Below are 21,276 nucleotides of genomic sequence, written 5' to 3'. Positions count from 1 at the left end.
ATAGAATAGAATAGAATAGAATATGGAATGTAGAATAGAATAGAATAGAATAAAATAGAATAGAATATGGAATGTAGAATAGAATAGAATAGAATAGAATATGGAATGTAGAATAGAATAGAATAGAATAGAATAGAATAGAATATGGAATAGAATGTAGAATAGAATAGAATAGAATAGAATAGAATAGAATAGAATAGAATAGAATAGAATAGAATAGAATAGAAATAACAGAGTTGGAAGGGACCTTGGAGGTCTCCTATTCCAACCTTAGGCAGGAAACCCTACACCAGTTCAGACAAATGGATATCCAATCTCTTCTTTAAAACTTCCAGTGTTGGAGCATTGACAACTTCTGGAGGCAAGTTGTTCCACTGGTTAATTGTTCTAACTGTCAGGAGATTTCTCCTTAGTTCTAGGTTGCTTTTCTCCTTGATTAGTTTCCATCCATTGCTGTTTCCTGTTGATTCCTGTTTTTTTCCTTCTGGAGCTGCTGGGTTTTTTGGTTTTGGTTGAAGTTCAGTAATATTAAAGTTGCAGACCCTGAGAATTCTGGGAACTGAAGTCCAGGCATCTTAAAGTGGCTGACATTCACTTAGAAGAACTTCTGCGTAAAACTGCATCTTTTTAAACAAAGGGAACATGTTGCACACATTAGAACAAATGCAGAAAAGATTTTGCATGAAGATGGATATTCATGCAGACTCTTTAAAACAAAAATCACCCACTACAGAAACCAAATGAGATGAAGAGAGGCGTTTTCAGTTGCCTAGCAACCTGAAAAGAATGTCCCCATTGGGTTAAGCAGGAGGTGGCTCGGAGCTATAAGCTACAGGTTGCTAGGCAACTATAGGCCTGCTTGAAAGATGATTTGGCAATGCCCCCTGGAGCCAAAGGCCATGGCAGGACTATACCGGTATCTACCAAGATGACCGAATGGACATTAAATGTAACTGACTTCAGGATTTTCAAGATGACAGGACTTCCCAACTCAGCCTGAATTCAGATATCTTAAACTACAATTCCCCAAATTCCTAGCAAGCCGTTGGGAAAAAGTCTGATTGGCCAACTCATTCCATCAAGGATGGAATAGATCTTTGAGGTTTCATTTTCTGATGGGGTCATTTTCCTGAGCCCTTTCCCGCAAGAAACTTGAAAGCAGTCCTTGGGAATACAAGGAACATGCTGTAAATGTTAATAGGTTTGCCGTGAGTGTTGGAAGAAAAATCCATCTGGTTCCATTCCAAGCCGGGAAAAATGCCTTGGAAACAAAATGGAGGCTGATTGGAAAGAAAGTTTATTGACGAACAGAGCCACAGTGTGCCGTTCTGTGACAGCTGACAAAATGGAGTTGAGAGTGGATGGGTTTTTCTTATACCTTTTTGAGTATAGGGTCATGTAGGGGTCATGTAGCTGGCTCTATAGGCAAAAGGGGAAATGCAGTGTTTGTCTGAGCTAATCTTCCTCAACCATTGACTCGCCTAATTATGTTGCTTATCTGGAGTTTTGGTCTGACCCAGTCTGTCTGAATGGATGACCAAATGCTGGCCTCCTCAGTTTCTGCTTGGGGGTAGGGAGACTGGGGCTGGTTTCTGTCTCCCCGTTTCACTTTTAGGGGGAAATATTCTATCCTGCCTTTTTTAATATTCCCCCAAATGTTTCATTTTCTGGAAGGGTGGGTGGGTGCTGACTTTTCTACATGAGCAGAGTCTGCTTTTCGTAAGGTTCGAAATTATGAAAGGCCACTTGCATTTGACTCGGCCTTATTTGGAGCTGTCTCTCATCAAAGAAAGCAAGTTCTTACTCTCACTTTGGCTTTGCTCTAGCCCCTTAGCCATCTGAGCTGATTTTTCTCAGACAGCTTAACCTGAACATCTTCTACAGCTATGTCCTCCTCCTCCTCCTCCTCCTCGTCCTCCTCCTCCTCCTCCTCCTCCTCCTCCTCCTATGCATTCTCCTCCTCCTCCTCTTCCCCTCCTCCGCCTCCTCTTCCTTCTCCTCTTCTCCTCTTCCTCCTCTTCTTCTTCTCCTCCTTCCTCCTCCTCTCCTCCTCCTCCTCTGCCTCCTCCTCCTCCTCCTCCTATGTGTCCTCTTCCTCCTTCTCTTCCCCCCTCCTCCTTCCTCCTCCTCTCCTCCTCTTCTTCTTCTCCTCCTTCCTCCTCCTCTCCTCCTCCTCCTCCTCCTCCTCTGCCTCCTCCTCCTTCTCCTCCTATGTGTCCTCTTCCTCATTCTCTTCCCCTCCTCCTCCTCCTTCCTCCTCCTTCCTCCTCCTCTTCCTCCTCTTCCTCCTCTTCTCTTCTCCTCCCCTGCCTCCTCTTCCTCCTCCTCTTTTCCTTTTCCTCCTTCCCTTCTCCTTCTTCCTGCTCTTCTCCTCCTTCTTCCTCCTCCTCTCCCTCCTCCTCCCTCCTCCTCCACCCCCTCTTTTTCTTATTTTACTTCTTCCATATCTTCCTCCTTTTCTTCCTCTTCTTCCTCTTCTTCCTCCATAAGCACATGACTGGTCCAAGGTCACTCAGCCAGCATCATGCCCAAATTAGGGCTAAGCCTAAAACTCCCAGTTTCACAATGTGTAGCCTGATGCATTAACTAGTACGCCAAACCGCTTCTCATCCCCATCTCATCCCCACCTTCATCATCTCGACCTCTGTCTCTATCATTACAGGTGTCCAGCAATGCAATATCATCATCTTGACAAGTCTTTTTGTTTTCTTGGAAGAAGAGACAAAAGCCAAGGAAAGGCCCATATGCGCCTCTACCTTCAACAGGGCAAGAGTTATTCCTACATTCTTTTGCAGTAGATTCTACTGTATTTCTATTATTAGGTGCATCCTGATCACTTCATCGGAGAGCTGCCATTGGTGATAAAGAGGGAGAAAAACCACAAATGGAATCTGATTCTTTCAGACAGAAGCATTTCTAGCCGACAAATGTGTCAAGGAAATAAAGATTAAGGAAAGCTTGTCATCCTGTGCAATTGAGTGAAAAACCTACATTGCAAAAAGAAAAAATAAGGGGTGTGGGTTAATATTCCAAGTGACTGAATGCCTTTAGAAAATATTGTATAGGTATAGTATCTCTCTCTCTCTCACCCTCTCATTCTCTTTCCTATCTATCTATCTATCTATCTATCTATCTATCTATCTATCTATCTATCTATCTATCTATCTATCTATATTGGATTGATCTATCATGTCTACCTCTATTATCTATTTACTGTCTCTCTTTTCTCTCACTATCTGTCTGTCTGTCTGTCTGTCTGTCTGTCTGTCTGTCTGTGTATCTATCTATCTATCTATCTATCTATCTATCTATCTATCTATCTATCTATCTATCTATCTATCTATGATAGATATACAACACCTGTCTAATTTTAAAAGCCAAGCATGCTCATGTTTTATTTTTAAATGCGTTTACATTTATTTATTTGTTTGTTTGTTTATATAGCTGCCTATCTCACAATGGTCAATCAAGTGATTCTGGGCAGTACACAACAAAGTTAAAAGTAGATATATCTATTAACATTGATATTATTAGTATTTATTTTTAATTCATTCAATTGCTTTTGATGCCAAGATTTCCTGGATAGGTCCCTGCAGTTTTCTTGGCAAGGTTTTTCAAAAGTGGTTTGCCAGTGACTCTGTCGTAGGGATGAGAAAAGTGGTTGGCCCAAGATCACCCAGCAGGCTTCATGCCAGACTAGAACTCATGGTCTCCCAGTCCCTAGCCTGATGCCTACTTAACCACTAACCACACCAGCTCTGTCATTAATATTAAAAATGTTAAAATTATAAAAAAACAAAGAACTGAAAATGATTAAAAAAAAGATTAGATGATTAGACATTGTTAATTACACAAGAGCAATCTCAGAATTTTGTCCCCTGCAGTTCCAAGGTCAAGAGGCAGTTAAGATACTGGCCAATCACTAGGAGATGATGAGTTCTAGTGCCGCCTTAGGCATGAAAACCAGCTGGGTGACTTTGGGCCAATCACCAGGAGATGGTGAGTTCAACTGCTGCCGGACTTAAATGCAAACTACTCAATGCAAGAAGCCTCGTGAATAAAATACCTGAATTTCTCATCCTCTTAAATATGGCTAACTTCGACATTATATTTGTCTGTGAAACATGGCTCAATGCATCTCTCCCCGACTCCATTACCACAGTAAGAGACTATCATGTTTACCGATCAGATCGTGAAAATCGTCGAGGAGGTGGTGTTGCTATATTCTATAAAAAATCCTTACATCTAAAAAATATCCAAGTTACCCAGGAGCTTGCCCTTCCTGAAACCATCATCTGTGAACTATCCTTAAATATCACAATTCGATTCTTACTATGTTACAGAGCACCTGATTATGACATCGAACATATAAACAAGCTAAATACACTACTAACATGGGCTACATCCTGCCCATACCCTTTTATCTTTCTTGGAGATTTCAATCTACCTCATATTGACTGGACCCTAAATAATTGTACAACTGAAATCATACACACAACCTTCTTCAATGCTATTACAAATCTAGGTCTTGAACAACTAGTAACCAACAACACTAGACTGAACAACTGCCTCGATCTCATCTTCTGCAATAGTTTGAATTTAATTTACCGAATACAAACCAAAGAACCCTTTTCCAGTAGTGATCACAATATGATTGACTTTTGCCTCAACATACGTCCACGCAAAAATCACCACAACGATGTCATCCCTAGTTGTAACTTCAAAAAAGGCAATTATGATCTTATAGATAACGATCTCTCATCCCTCGATTGGCAATCTCTATTCACTGGATGCAATACTGTTGAAGATCATTACAACATATTTTTACTTGAAGTCAAAAGAGTCATCAAACTATATGTTCCAACAACAACTCCAAAAAAAAAAACAAAAAAGCAGATTACCCATATCAATAAGGAAACTTCAATCCAAAAAAGAGATCACTCTGGCGGAAAAACAAATCTGGTCACGTTGCTAATTTCAAAAACCGATATAAAAATTTATGCCACCAGATAAAGACCGAATGCACCAATTACCACATTAAACAAGAGGAAAACCTTCTAAGCACCAATTCCACCCGTGCTTTTTACAATTTTGTAAACAACAAACTAAAAGACTCAAGGTCCATCCCTCCCTTGATAGGACCTGATGGTAAAGACTGCAGCGACGACACCATTAAAGCCAACATCTTTAACACATTCTTCGGCTCAGTGTTTGTAAACAGTAATGGATCATGCCCAATGTTTCCTAGCCGTACCACAGACAACAATAATGATCTAATACATATCGATTTTACAGTAGACAACGTTGAAAAAGCACTACGCAACCTAAAACCATCTCTATCTATTGGACCGGATGGAATATGTGCCTACTTCTTAAGAAAACTATCCGCTGCCATAGCCAAACCTCTAAGCATAATCTTTGAAAGATCTTTCAGAACCAGCTCCTTGCCCAACCTATGGTTACAAGCCACAGTCATTCCCATCTTCAAAAAGGGAGACCCAAGCCTAGTTGAAAATTACAGACCAATCTCCTTATGCTGCGTCACCTGTAAAGTCATGGAATCAATTATTAACCAATCCATCATCCTCCATTTAGAGACAAACAACCTACTCTCCAATAAACAATTTGGTTTCAGAAAAAAACTATCCTGTAATCTGCAACTCTTACACTGCAAAAACATATGGACTACTCAACTCGACCAGGGCAAAGCAATAGACGCAATCTACATAGACTTCTGCAAAGCCTTTGATTCAGTGGTACACGACAAACTACTCCTAAAAATAAAATCTTATGGTATCTCTGGACAACTGAATAACTGGATAGAAGCATTCCTGTCAAACAGACAACAAATGGTCAAAATTGGGAACGCCCTATCAAATCCAGTACCTGTCAATAGTGGTGTTCCCCAAGGCAGTGTTCTAGGACCAACTCTCTTCATAATCTACATAAGCGACCTTTGTGATCATATCAAGAGCAATTGCGTTCTCTTCGCTGATGATGTAAAGCTGTTCAATACCACAGACAATACTACTACCCTTCAAAAAGATCTAGACTATGTATCTGAATGGTCTAACATATGGCAACTCCAAATCTCAACAAATAAATGCTCTGTCTTACATATTGGTAAAAAAATCAGAAAATAAAATACAAACTGAATAGTCAAGATCTTGTTGATGACCCAAGCTCTGTAAAGGACCTGGGAATACTCACCTCTAATGATCTAAGTGCTAGAGCTCACTGCAACTACATAGCCAAAAAGGCATTAAGAGTTGTTAACCTAATCCTACGTTGCTTTTTCTCTGGTAATATCTCACTACTAACCAGAGCATACAAAACATTTGCTAGACCAATACTCGAATACAGTTCATCAGTCTGGAATCCTTATCACGTATGTGATATTAACACAATTGAGAAAGTCCAGAAATATTTCACAAGAAGAGTTCTCCACTCTTCTACCCGTTATAGAATACCTTACGCCACCAGACTCAAATTCTAAAACTAGAAAACCTCGAATTACGCCGTCTTCGGTCCGACTTAAGCATGGTCTATAAAATCATACATTGCAATGTCCTACCTGTCAATGAATACTTCAGCTTTAACCATAACAACACAAGAGCACACAACAGATACAAACTCAAAGTAAACCGCACCAAACTTGATTGCAGGAAATACGACTTCAGCAATAGAGTGGTCAATGTCTGGAATACTCTACCCGACTCTGTAGTCTCTTCCCCAAACCCCAAAAACTTTAACCTTAGACTGTCTACTATTGACCTCACCCCTTTCCTAAGAGGTCTGTAGGGGGCGTGCATAAGCGCACCAACGTGCCTACCGTCCCTGTCCTATTGTTTCTCTTATTCTTTTATTTTTCTTATATGTACCCATTTCATATATTCACAACTATGTATACACTTGTACTTATTATCTTGTAAACAATTGACAAATCAAATAAATAAATAAATAAATAGTCCCGCCTTAGGCATGAAAGCCGACTGGGTGACTTTGGGCCAAATACTAGGAGAGTGTTTGTTCTAGTCCCGCCTTAGGCATGAAAGCCGACTGGGTGACTTTGGGCCAATCACCAGGAGATGGTGAGTTCTAGTCCCGCCTTAGGCATGAAAGCAGGCTGGGTGACTTTGGGCCAAACACTAGGAGATGCTGAGTTCTAGTCCCGCCTTAGGCATGAAAGCAGGCTGGGTGACTTTGGGCCAAACACTAGGAGATGGTTTGTTCTAGTCCCGCCTTAGGCATGAAAGCCGACTGGGTGACTTTGGGCCAATCACCAGGAGATGGTGAGTTCTAGTCCCGCCTTAGGCATGAAAGCAAGGTGGGTGACTTTGGGCCAAACACTAGGAGATGCTGAGTTCTAGTCCCGCCTTAGGCATGAAAGCCGACTGGGTGACTTTGGGCCAATCACTAGGAGATGGTGAGTTCTAGTCCCGCCTTAGGCATGAAAGCCGGCTGGGTGACTTTGGGCCAATCACTAGGAGATGGTGAGTTCTAGTCCCGCCTTAGGCATGAAAGCCGACTGGGTGACTTTGGGCCAATCACCAGGAGAAGGTGAATTCTAGTCCCGCCTTAGGCATGAAAGCCGGCTGGGTGACTTTGGGCCAATCACTAGGAGATGGTGAGTTATAGTCCCGCCTTAGGCATGAAAGCCGGCTGGGTGACTTTGGGCCAATCACCAGGAGAAGGTGAATTCTAGTCCCGCCTTAGGCATGAAAGCCGGCTGGGTGACTTTGGGCCAATCACTAGGAGATGGTGAGTTCTAGTTCCACCTTAGGCATGAAAGTCACTTGGGTGCCTTTGAGCCAGTCACTCTCTCCCAATCCTAATCCACCTCACAAGGTGGTTGTGGGAGAAAAGAGGAGGAAGAAGGTGTATTGTGTATATTTGCCATCTTGACTTACTTATAAAGTAAGAAAGCCGGAAGGCGAATCTAATAAATTAAATCCTAGAACTGGATTGAGCAACAAATAATAACCGGAAAAAGTCAGCGCCAACCCTTTCTTTAATGTTACCAAGAAAAATAACCTGGACCTGTCCATGTAATCATCAGGAGTCCACACCTGGCTCAAAAGAAAATTGATATTTCAAGTTGAAATGAAACTTAGCAGGTGGCTTCTCTTACGCGACCTTGTCTCTGTTGGAAACTAAGGAAGAGCAGACCAGGTTGGTATTTGGAGGACAGAACCTCAGAAGGTTTCTCATCCGTGATTGGGAAATTGAAAAAGTATCCCAAGAAGAAGGAAGTCAAATCATTTTCGTGTTATTCTGAAGGACTAGAGACAGGGGTGTGTGTGGTATTCAGTCGGTTTGGACTGGTTCTTGCCTCCTGGTAGGGAAAAAATTGACTGTGCCCCGCCCACCCACTCTTACCTCTCACCTCTCCTATATTCTGCTGTTTATTAGCTCAGCTGATCTGCATGGCAGAGCGAATTGCCGCGACTCAGCTGAGCTAAGAAACAGCTGATGGCCGGCGTTGCTGTTATCTGTGCGCCCCGGGGAAGGTAAGAAACAGGAGATGGTCGCTGTTTGTCCCGTTTATGCGTGCACGAAGCAGGGGGCAGAAAAGTTTGGCCAAGTCTTCCCCTTCTTCTTATTTTGTCAGCCCAAAGGCAGAAGGTAAGTATATACATAGGCAATCGCCCTGTCTCTGCAGCATCGGTCATGTGACCGAGTGGGCGTGGCCAACTCAACATCGCTCAGGGCAAGGTGCCACCCCACCTTGCCGTGAGCGATGTTGAGTTGGCCACGCCCACCCAGTCACATGACCACCTGGCCATGCTCACCAAGCCACGCCCACAAAAACGGTGGTGGTAAATTTGGAATCCCACCACTGACATGGGGCGATGTGACAGCAGTCTTCCAATAGTTGAGGGGCTGCCCCAAAGAAGAAGGGGGTCCAACTATTCTCCAAAGCACCTGAAGGCAGGACAAGAAGCAGCAGATGGAAGCTAACCAAGGAGAAAACTAACCTAACTAAGAAGAAATTGCCCGATAGTGAGGACAATCAAAAAGTGGAACAGGTTTTCCTCCAGTTGTAGGTGTTTCATCACTGGAGATTGGACAGCCATTTGTCAGAATTTTATCAGGTTGGACTAGAGGACCTCCAAGGTCCCTTCCAACTCAGTTAGTCTGTTAAAATTGCTCGGCCGTGTCCATTGAGCCTCCAGAAGGGGAGCTGAAGATGGGAAAAACTTCCTTGTTCCACTGATATCATGGAGAAGATCCACAAAGGGGGGGGGGGGAAACCTACATTCCCAATGGAAATGCAAAGGGTTAGCCAGCTCAGGCACTTCATTTAGACTTCAGCATCTAGCACAAACCCAGAAAATAGGTTAATGTTTCGGTAACTAGGTTAATTGCATTGTGAGAGCGCTCTCATTCTCTAGCCCTAGGAGGTCTGGCCTGAAAAGGGGACGTCCATGCTTACTAGCGTGGATTTTTTTTCTGTGCATGTCAAGTTGGTCTTGATTCTTAGTCAAGCCGTGCAATTTTCTTGACGTTGGTTTGAGATGTAGTTTGCACTTGCTGTTTTCTCCTTCTCCTCCTTCTTTTTCTCCTTCTCCTTTTTCTCCTTCTCTTTCTCCTCCTTCCCCTTTTCCTTCTCTTTCTCCTCCTCCTATTCCTTATTCTCCTTTTCCTCCTCCTCCTCCTCCTTCTCCTTCTCCTCCTCTCCTTCTCCTTCTCCTTCTCCTCCTCCTCCTCCTCCTCCTCTTTGCAAATCCCTCTCCCGTCTAACACTGATGATGTTACCCAGCTAGGTAATGAAATGTCTGCAAGAAAGCAATCAAGCTCAGAGAGCACCAGAGAACTCACGGTCTTCCTCCTCCTCCTCCTCTTCCTCCTGCTCTTCTTTTCCAGGACTGTAAGAGAGGGACTAATCCAAGTCACCCACCTCATTTTTGACCTGAAACACAACTACAAACAGGTTTCCCCAACTCCTACTCCAGCTCCTTAAACCACTAGTTTAAACCAGCTCTCTTGCTTCACCTGCATTATTTTGTACGCAGAGTTTGGTCTACTGGTTAAGGCAGCAGGCTAGAAACCAGGAAAGTGTGAGTTCTAGTCGCGTCTTAGGCACCAAAGCCAACTGGGCAATTTTGGGCCAATCAACAAGAGATGGTGAATTCTAGTCCAGCCTTGGGCATGAAAGCCAAAGGGTTATGAAGCAAGAGACATCGCCTGCCTTTGGGATTTAATAAGGGGTTGGATAGAAGACCTCTAAGGTGCCTCCCATCCCTAGGATTCTTCTCGCTTGCTCACTCCCCTCTCCTTCCAATCGTCTCTCTCTCTCTCTCTCTTTCCCTCTCTCCCCCTCCCTCCCTCTCCCTCCAGATCCCTGCCTCTCCCATCTCATCTCCCATTTTCTCTCCCTCCCTCTCTCCCTTTCTTTCTCCAGCTTTCCCTCTCTTTCCTTTCCTCTCTCTCTCTCTCCCTTCCTTTCTCTCTCCCCCTCCCTATCTCACTTCCCGCCTCTCTTCTTCCAGCTTTCCCCCTCCCTCCTTGCCTCTCTTCCTCCCTCTCTTTCCTTCCCTCTCCCACCCTCCCTCTCTCCTTCCATCTCTCTCCTCTCTCCTTTTCTCTCTCCCACTTCCTCCGTTCCTCCTTGTCTTTCTTCCTCCTCTCTTTCCTTCCCCCTGTCTCTCCCTCCCTCTTTCTCTCCCCCCACCCGACCTCACTTCCTCTCTCTGTCTCCCTTCTTCCACCTTTCTCTCTCCTTTCCTCCCCCACTCTCTCTATCTCTTTCCCTTTCCTTCCCTCACTCTCTTTCTCTCCCATCCTCTGTCCCCCCCCCCATCCGATCTCTGGTGAAAAAAATATTTTCCATGTATGGATTACACAGGAATGAATAAGATCAACTAATTCAAATGAACCGCATTAAAAAAAAGGGGTGAAAAATATGTATGTTTAGCTGCCCTGGAGATGGACTGGCTTGTTTTCTCAGGCATTCATTTTGTAAACAAAATAATGGAGGCCTTTGTTGTCACTGGAGATGATCAGATAATGAAAAACAAACCTGCAAATCTGATTTGCAAATAACCTGCTCAACACCTGGAGCTTAACTAGGAGAAAGAAGAAATTGATAGGTTTGAGGGAGGGGGGTCAGGTTCACTTTGGTTTTGATTCCTGAGCTTAAATGATTTCCTCCCATCTCCAAGTTTTAATTTATACCTCAGTTTTCTAATCTTGGCAACTTTAAGACATGTGGACTTCAACTCCCAGAATTCCCCAGCCAGACATTTAAGACATGTGGACTTCAACTCCCAGAATTCTGGGAGTTGAAGTCCACATATCTTAAAGTTGCCATAGTTAGCAAATACTTTTATTCATTGAGGTCACCCAATAAGCTAATCTGGCTAAACCTAGTGCTGGCAAGACTGGTGAAAATGTATCCAAATGTGAAACCGGAATGCTGGAAGTGCAAACAAAAAAAAAAGGAATGTTTTTCCATATGTGGTGGCAATGTACAGAAACAAAAACATATTGGACGAAAGTACAGAGATGGCTGTTTGAGATTACAAAGTATAGATTGAAATTGGAACCAGAAACATTTTTATTGGGTATGATTAAAGGGAATTTGAGTAAAGATAAGAGATACCTCATTGTACACATCTTAACCACAGAAAGAATTATTTTTTGCGCAAAATTGGAAGAGTGATAAAACACCATCAGAAGAGGCCTTAATTAAAAATAATGGACTGTGCTGAACTACACAAATTCATGATGGAACTAAGAGGCAAAGACGATAGATGGATAGATGGTATGAGTGGGTGAAGAAGAAAGATAAAAATGATGTATAGTCACAAAATGAGAAATATGTATACACAATGACACATTTACTGTTAATGAAAATGAGAATTTTGTATTTTTGATTTTAAAGAATAAAAATTATTTTTAAAAAAGCTAAATTGGCTAAACCTGAGTAGATTTGGTGATTCTGGGCCTTGTGAGAACACCTCCCTTTTTCTTAGCATGTGTGAACCTGGTGACTAAATTAGACCATAATGTGGTTTGTTCTGAAGGCTTAGCAGGTTTTATGAATGTAGCAACTGGATCCACATTCATAAAACACATTAATTAGTTTCAGGTAAAGGTTCAAGAGGAGTATTCAGACAATCAACAATGCTTGCTTTGTGTGAATGTTAGAAGCCACGGTTACATAGTGGTCAAAATGTTCCGTCAGGAAAACAGAGACTCAGTTTAATTTCAACCAAATTTGGTACACAGATTACTTACTCTCTGGAAATAAATACTGGGGTGATAAGACACCCCTAACACCCCTCGAGGGGGGGGGTGTTCTGTTAAGATATAGCCTGTTGTGCCTTCAAATGGCTTCTACCGTACTATGTTAAAATGGCTTCTACTGTACAGCGCTGTGAAGTTGCCATGGTAACGGCTTCACAGTAATCCACAAGGAGGCTCTCTCTGGTAAGGGGGAAAATCCAATATAAGAAATTTTGTTTGTTCTGGGGTTGCCGAAATTACAGGGCTTTTCCTGATTAGGATAAATAAATACCCGGGCAACGCTGGGTTATTGGCTAGTTTTACAATAAACTTGATCGTGGTTAGAAAGGAGCCTTAATACAAGTTGTCCTTGAGTTATGGCCACAATTGAGCCCAAAATTTCCATTGCTAAGCGAGACAGTTGTAAAGTGAGTTTTGCTCCCTTTTACGACCTTTGTTGTCACAGTTGCTAAGTGAAACCGCAGTTGTTAAATAAGTAGCACGGTTGTTAAGTGAATCTGGCTTCCCCATTGACTTTGCTTGTCAGAAGGCCGCAAAAGGGGATCACACATGATGCTGCAATGGTTATAAGTGTGAGTCAGTTCCCAAGCATCTCAATTTTGATGACGTGACCATGGGGAATGATGTAACGGTCGTAAGTGTGAAAAATGGTCACAAGTCACTTTTTAAAGTGGCTTTTGCAACTTTCAACGGTCCCTAAATGAACTGTTATAAGTCAAGGACAACCTGTTACCTGTATTAGCCCGAGCAGCATCAGAAATCAAGAGTTTAGGAGCAGATCTTCAAACCCACACATTATATATATAGAATAGAATAGAATAGAATAGAATAGAATAGAATAGAATAGAATAGAATAGAATAGAATAGAATTCTTCATTGGCCAAGTGTGATTGGACACACAAGGAATTTGTCTTTGGTGCAAATGCTCTCAGTGTATATAAAAGAAAAGAGACATTCATCAAGAGTCAAGAATCATCAGGTACAACACTTAATGATAGTCATAGGGTACAATAAGCAATCAAATCATACCAGGAAACAGTCCATATAAATCGTAAGGATACAAGTGGCAAAGTTACAGTCATACAGTCACAAGTGGGAGGGGATGGGTGATAAGGAGGGATGAGAAGATGAATAGTAATAGTAGTGCAGACTTTGTAAATAGTTGGACAGTGTTGAGGGAGTTAGTTGTTTAGCAGAGTGATGGCATTTGGGAAAAAGCTGTTCTTGTGTCTGGTTGTTCTGGTGTGCAGTTCCTTATAGTGTCGTTTTGAGGGTAGGAGTTGAAACAGTTTATTAATATATATAAACCCAATAAAGATTGGGTAGAGAGAGAGAGAGCGGGGGGAGAGAAAGAGAGAAAGAGAGAAAGAGAGAGAGAATAGTTAATCTTTTGGGAACTATAGCTCATCAGATATGGAGGGGCTTAACGGATGTAGGGTTTAAACTGGGATGGAATGGGGGGAGAGAGGGAGGATGGGGGAGCTTACATATGAGACCAGTTACAAGTCCCTTATCAATTAGCAATTGCAAAGTGATTTTTTTTTAAAGGGTCTTTTTCTGTGTGTTGAGGTCATGATGGCCTGAAACCTTTTGATGCATGTTAAGCACCAGGCTCTAAATACCCTGAAAGGCTCCTATTGATTCTCTTAAGTAAATTTCTTTATTGTTCCACACTTGTACACTTCATAATTTATGTATTAAGTTTATATGCCATCCATCTTACTGTCAAGCAACTCACAAGCAGAATCTGGCCCAACACAGGAAGCATATAAAGGCGGTCCTCGACTTACAACCTCAATTGAACCCCAAAATTTCTGTGGCTAAGCGAGATGGGGAAACGAAGCTTTGCCCTGTTTTGTGACCTCTCCCACCACAACTGTGAAGGGCATCACTGCTGTTGTTGAGTTAGGAGTGCGGTTGTTTACGTGAATCTGGCCTCCCCCGTGGACTTCGCTTTTCCGAAGTTCGCAAAAGTGCCCTCCGGGACGCTGCAGCAGTCATAAATATGAGTCAGTTGCCAAGCATCTGAATTTTGACAGTGGGAATGCCGCAACGGTCATAAATTTTAAAAAGGGTTATTTTTTAGTGCCACTGTAACGTCGAACAGCGGCTAAAAAAATGGAGCCCCACATTTCCATTGCTGATTGGAACAACAAACCACTGTTAAGTGAGTTTTGTCCCATTTTATGACCTTTCTTGCCACCATTGTTAAGTGAATCATTGCAGTTGTTAAGATAGTAACATGGTTATAGGTAGATAGGTAGATAGGTAGATAGGTAGATAGGTAGTTAGATAGTTAGTTAGATAGATAGATAGATAGATAGATAGATAGATAGATAGATAGATAGATAAGATAGATGAATAGAACAGAAGAGAATAGAATAATAGAATAGAATAGAATAGAATAGAATAGAATAGAATAGAATAGAATAGAATAGAATTACAGAATAGATTATAGTAGAGTAGTGTAGTGTAGAGTAGAGTAAAGTAGAATAACTAGAGTAGAACAGAACAGAATAGAATAGAATAGAATTGAACTGAATTCTTTATTGACCAAGTGTGATTAGACACACAAGGAATTTGTCTTGGTGTAAATGCTCTCAGTATACATAAAGGAAAAGATACATTTGTCATGAGTCAAGAATCACCAGGTACAACACTTAATAATAGTCATAGCGTACAACAAAACAATCAAATCATACTAGGAAAAGTCCATATAAATTGTAAGGATACAAGCGACAAAGGTACAGTCACAGTCACAAGCGGGAGGGGATGGGTGATTAAGGAGTGATGAGAAGATTAATAGTAATAGTAGTGCAGAATTTGGAAATAGTTGGACAGTGTTGAGGGAATTATTTGTTTAGCAGAGTGATGGTGTTTGGGAAAAACCTGTCCTTGTGTCTAGTTGTTCTGGTGTGCAGTGCTCTATAGCATCGTTTTGAGGGAAGGAGTTGAAACAATTTATGTCCGGGATGTGAGGGGTCTGTTGATATTTTCACAGCCGTCTTTTTGACTCATGCAGGATACAGGTCCTCCATGGAAGGCAGGTTGGTAGTAATTGTTTTTTCTGTAGTCCTAATTATCCTCTGAAATCTGTGTCTGTCTTGTTGGGTTGCAGAGCCCAAACCAGACAGTTATAGAGGTGCAGATGATAGAGTCAATCATTCCTCTGTAGAACTGGATCAGCAGCTCCTTGGGCACTTTGAGCTTTCTGAGTTGGCACAGAAAGAACATTATTTGTTGTGCTTTTTTGAGCTCGTTTTTGTCGTTAGGTGTCCATTTTAGGTCTTGTGATATGATAGAACCTGGAAATTTGAAGGTCTCTACTATTAATACTATTGATTATTAAGGGAATCTGATTTCCCTGTTGACTTGGCTGGTCAGAAGTTCACCAAATGTGTTCGCATGACCCCAGGACATTGAATACTGTCCAAGTTTTGACTGTATAACCATAGGGACCGCAACCCATCATAAATAGGGAAAATGGTCATAAGTCACTTTTTTCAGTGCCATTGCAATTATAAATGGTTGTAAGTCGAGGACAAACCTGTTCTCTGGGAGCTGTTAGGGAGGATCCATCTTCACCCTCTTTCTCTCACACATAATATCTGGGCTGAGTTGCCTCTTAATCCTCTGGAATGCAGCCCTTCCCTCCTGGGAATCCAAGCTACGTTCCACCACAGTAAGTCCAGTAATCACTCCTTTGGTTGCGATATGTAAAGTTTCTTAGTCAAATTAGTGACAGTTTTCAAAGCAGGAAATGCATTTATCTAAGCTGGGAAGTGCAATTAGCGAAGTTACCGCCAAAGCACTTTGCACATTTTACAGATCTAGCAGAAACAGTGATCCATGCTGAGCCTTCCCCATCATAAAACACATTTTATTTCATGAGCAAAGGGGTGGGGGGCAGGGGAAGGTGGAAGCGAAGTATTTCAGAGCCGTATAATTAAAACCTTTATTACGGCATTTATATTCCACCTTTTTCCCCAATGCACTGTGGAGCGCTCTACACCGCGGTACATAATGAAAGGTTGAGAATCCACCAAGCCAGAAATATTTCGACAGATAATCATGTTGAAAATGGAAAGGAATGATTGGTTTTTTTTCAGGAGCAGGAAAAGAGATAGATAGATAGATAGATAGATAGATAGATAGATAGATAGATAGATAGATAGATAGATAGATAGATAGATAGATAGATAGAGGATAGATAAGATAGATAGATAGATAGATAGATAGATAGATAGATAGATAGATAGATAGATAGATAGATAGATAGATAGATAGATAGATGATGGATAGATAAATAGATAGATAGATAGATAGATAGATAGATAGATAGATAGATAGATAGATAGATAGATAGATAGATAGATAGATAGATAGATAGATAGATGATAGAAAGTTAAAATTTCTACACAAAATTTCTCCTCTAAATTGTATTTTCGGCATCTTCTCGTCCCAGCAGAAGGGAAGGCCAATCGGACCGTATTTCAGGATTATTTAAATCTCCAGTGTTTACTTGAAAAAAAAGAATTTAAGCAGCCAGGAGTCTCCCCTCCCCGTGGGCCTGTTTTCTGATGCTATTTTTCATCGGGGCAAATATGCTGATGACAGCCTGATTTGGTTATAATGGGCTTCCAGACGTGTGTTCTCGCAGACTTAAAATCTGAGAGGGTTGGTGATGAGAGGCTTTACAAACTCTTGTCAGCATGAGGATGCCATAATTAAGACTTTGCCGGCGTGAAGGAAGGCAAAAGCATAGAGAAGAAATGTCCGTGACTGTGTGTGTGTGTGTGTGTGTGTGTGTGTGTGTGTGTGTGTGTGTGCGGAAGTCAGTGGGAGGAACATGGCCATGAAAGAAAGGCACCCATCAGAAGCCAGGAGGGAGGTCAAAGGGGGAATAAACGTAGCTCACGGTTGAGATGAGGGGTCCTTGGTGGTTCTTAGAGCTTGGTTGTTTTTTGCAGGCATTTCAAAACCCAGCTAGGTAACATCATCAGTGCTAGAAGGGAGTGAGTGGGGTTTGCAGAGAGGAGGAGGAGGAGGAGGAAGAGGAGGAAGAGGAGGAGGAGGAAGAAGAGGAGGAGGAGGAGGAGGAGGAGGAGGAGGAGGAGGATTGTGGGGGCCTTGGTGGTTCTTAGAGCTTGGTTGTTTTCTTGCAGGCATTTCAAAACCCAGCTAGGTAACATCATCAGTGCTAGAAGGGAGTGAGTGGGGTTTGCGAGAGAGGAGGAGGAGGAGGAGGAGGAGGAGGAGGAGGAGGAGGAGGAGGAGGAGGAGGAGGAGGAGGAGGAGGAAGAGGAGGAGGAAGAGGAGGAGGAGGAGGAGGAGGATTGTGGGGGCCTTGGTGCTTCTTAGAGCTTGGTTGTTTTCTTGCAGGCATTTCAAAACCCAGCTAGGTAACATCATCAGTGCTAGAAGGGAGTGAGTGGGGTTTGCAGAGAGAGGAGGAGGAGGAGGAGGAGGAGGAGGAGGAGGAGGAAGAGGAGGAGGAAGAGAGGAGGAGGAAGAGGAGGAGGAGGAAGAGGAGGAGGAGGAAGAGGAGGAGGAGGAGGAGGATTGTGGGGGCCTTGATGGTCTTTCAGCTTGGTTGTTTTCTTGCAGGCATTTCAAAACCCAGCTAGGTAACATCATCAGTGCTAGAAGGGAGTGAGTGGGGTTTGCAGAGAGGAGGAGGAGGAAGAGGAGGAGGAGGAAGAAGAGGAGGAGGAGGAGGATTGTGGGGTCCTTGATGGTCTTTCAGCTTGGTTGTTTTTTTTGCAGGCATTTCAAAACCCAGCTAGGTAACATCATCAGTGCTAGAAGGGAGTGAGTGGGGTTTGCAGAGAGGAGGAGGAGGAGGAAGAGGAGGAGGAGGAAGAGGAGGAGGAGGATTGTGGGGTCCTTGATGGTCTTTCAGCTTGGTTGGTTTTTTTGCAGGCATTTCAAAACCCAAGTAGGTAATATTATCAGTGTTAGAGGGGGAGTGGGGATTGTGGGGTCATTGGTGCTCTCTGAGCTTGGTTGTATTCTTGCAGATGTTTCAAGACCAAACTAGGTAACATCATCAGTTTTGGAAGGAAATGGGGGTTTGTGGAGAGGAAGAGGAGGAGGATTGTGGGATTCTTGGCTCTCTCTATGCTTGGTGGTTTTCTTGCAGACATTTCATTATCCAACTAGGTAATATCATCAGTGTTGGAAAGGAAGGGGTTTGTGGTGTGGAGGAGGAGGAGGATTGTGGGGTCCTTGGTGCTCTCTGAGCTTGGCTGTTTTCTTGCAGATGTTTCAAGATGTTCCAACTAGCTAACATCATCAGTTTTGGAAGAAAATGGGGTTTGTGGAGAGGAGGAGGAGGAGGAGGAGGAGGAGGAGGAGGAGGAGGAGGAGGAGGAGGAGGAGGAGGAGGAGGAGGAGGAGGAGGACTGTGAGGTCCTTGGTGATCTCTGAGCTTGGCTGTTTTCTTTCAGACATTTCAAGACCCAACTAAGTAACTTCATCAGTACTGAACTGAACTGAAAATGTTACTAGTTGGGTTATGAAAGATGAAACTGGTCATATGCTGCCCCCCTGTTGGCCAGTATCCCAACACAGGGGGTAGGACTAGAAGACCTCCAAGGTCCCTTCCAACTCTGTGATTCTACGGGGCTACGGGGAACACAACAGAATGGACTCACCTCTATTTGATTGCCGGGCTGATGTCCTTGCTTTTCCAAACCCAGTGAAGTCTACCTGTAAAGTTGAAATTCAATTATATTGCAAATTAACCCCCAGCTAATAGAGGCTGAGTCATATGGGGAAAAAAGACTTGAAGGCTGCATGTCTTTCTGGCATTAAATAGGTCCCCTTCCTTTTTTTTAAATGTGAAGTACGATACCATAATCAAAAAACACATTACAAAAGCAATCGACTCTCTTAAAAAAATATGAATTTGAAATTGTATTGCACACTAATGATGAACATGTTATTGTCAAGGTTTATAAAATGTTATTGAAGTTGAACCTGGAAAATGAATATGTCAAACCCTGTAGATTCTGTGGGCAAAAAACTTTGGTTATAATATAATTCTTGAGCAACGGGAAAATATGTGGACTCAAATTTACCGTACATTGAATTATAACCTGAGAGAGAATTTTGACAAAATGATGTATTGTTGGTACTTGACACCTGATATATTGTCAACGATGTATAAATGTGTTTCAAACGTCTGCTGGAAATGTAACGGTAAGGAAAATGCTTCTTTATCATGTGGAATAACTTATGACAAATATTATCATAACTTATGACTTATGACAAATATTGGGGACAGATTTATGCTCTCACCCAACAGCAAAGAAAGTTCATGAGAAAATAAATACAGGTTCAACTAACGACCACAATTCAGCCAAACATTTCTGCTGTTAAGTGGGACAGTTGTTAAGTGAGTTTTGTCCCATTTTACGACCTTTCACACCACCAGTGTCAACTCATAAAATATTTCTATGGTCTTTTTAGAATTGCCAACAGAAAGGGAGGGGGAGCAGTGTGGCAGCATGCAAACCGAAACTGCATTCCACAAATGTTTTCAAAGATAGTAACTAGGTGACTGAAGTTTCTGCCGGGCAAAATTCTAACCGGAGAGCCTGATTGATGATTCTTGGCTATGGATGTGTCCCATTGGAGAATATGAATTACGATACACCCAGGGGGTGGGGGGAAAACCAAGGTCAAGGGTGACAATGAATGATGTGTCTCAGAGTCGGCTACACCCAGGCAGTGCCGGACATGTTCACTCCCAATAAATCCTTTTGAAGTTTTGGAAGTTTGGCTCGAGACTCATGATTTAAATGAGGGCAACTGCTGGAATCCTGACAACCAGTTGTTGAGTGAATCACTGCAGTTGTGAAGTTAGTAATACAATTGTTAAATGAATCTGGCTCCCCCAATGACTCTACTGGTCAGAAGGTCGCAAAAGGGGATCACGTGACCCCAGGAAACTGCGACCGTCATAAATATGTGCCAGTTGTCAAGCATCTGAATTTTGTCAGAGTGCGCACAGCTTTACTACGTTAGACAACCCCAGAGCAATAACAGCAAACAGAGGTTTGTAGTAAATAGTGGCTTTATCTACAAAAGAATATATACTATACATACACGTACTACAGGCAGAGGTCAAACAAGCAGCAATTTCATCAGAGGAAAAACACACAATGAGAGAGAGAGAGAGAGGGAGGGAGGGAGATGCCCTAACAGGGCATCTTCTTATTATGCAGGCTCTTAAAGGGATAGCAGCCAAAAACCTTGCTAACTCATTCCCATCATTACATCATTGCATCAGCTGGTCAGCTCTTAAATCACTAACCTGAAAACATGACCATGGAGACACGGCAATGGTCGTAAGTGTGAAACATGGTCTTAAATTGTGGGAGCATCATCACTTGAGACTTTAAAGAAGAGATTGGACTGCTATTTGTCCGAAATAGTGTAGAGTCTTCTGCTTGGGCAGGGGGTTGGACTAGATGACCTACAAAGTCCCTTCCAACTCTGATGATCTGTTTTCTTAAATCAGAACCCTGAAGCTGGTCTCACCAAGGCCATTTTTTTAGGCTTTAGTGTTGCCACACTGGAGATGAAAGATAGGGAGAGAGGAATAGAGATAGCTGGGCTTTTGTAGCCCAAACAAAATAGTTTCTCCTGTGAACCAAGGACATTCCAACCACTGGCTGGAGAGGAGGAGGAGGAGGAGGAGGAGGAGGAGGAGGAGGAGGAGGAGGAGGAGGAGGAGGAGGAGGAGGAGGAGAGAAATAACCAGGCAACTTGCTAGCAGAGCCCCAGTGGCGCAGTGGTTAGAGTGCAGTACTGCAGAGTACTTCTGCTGACAGCCGGCTGCCTGCAATTTGGCAGATCGAATCTCACCAGGCTCAAGGTTTGTCTCAGCCTTCCATCCTAAGACTGAGTGCTATTGGTAGCACCTAGATTGGACAATGTGACCTATTGTTTTGGGGGAAAGGGGAACTTTCACTTTTTAATTAGAAATTCTAGACCTAGAAAACCTAGAACTATGCC

This window comes from Notechis scutatus, chromosome 6 (assembly GCF_049901735.1).
Source record: "Notechis scutatus isolate UNSWTSFEM ecotype Mainland chromosome 6, rNotScu1.2, whole genome shotgun sequence".
Lineage (NCBI taxonomy): Eukaryota > Metazoa > Chordata > Lepidosauria > Squamata > Elapidae > Notechis > Notechis scutatus.
The sequence above is the reverse complement of the archived record's forward strand: the minus strand, read 5'-3'. Positions refer to the sequence as shown.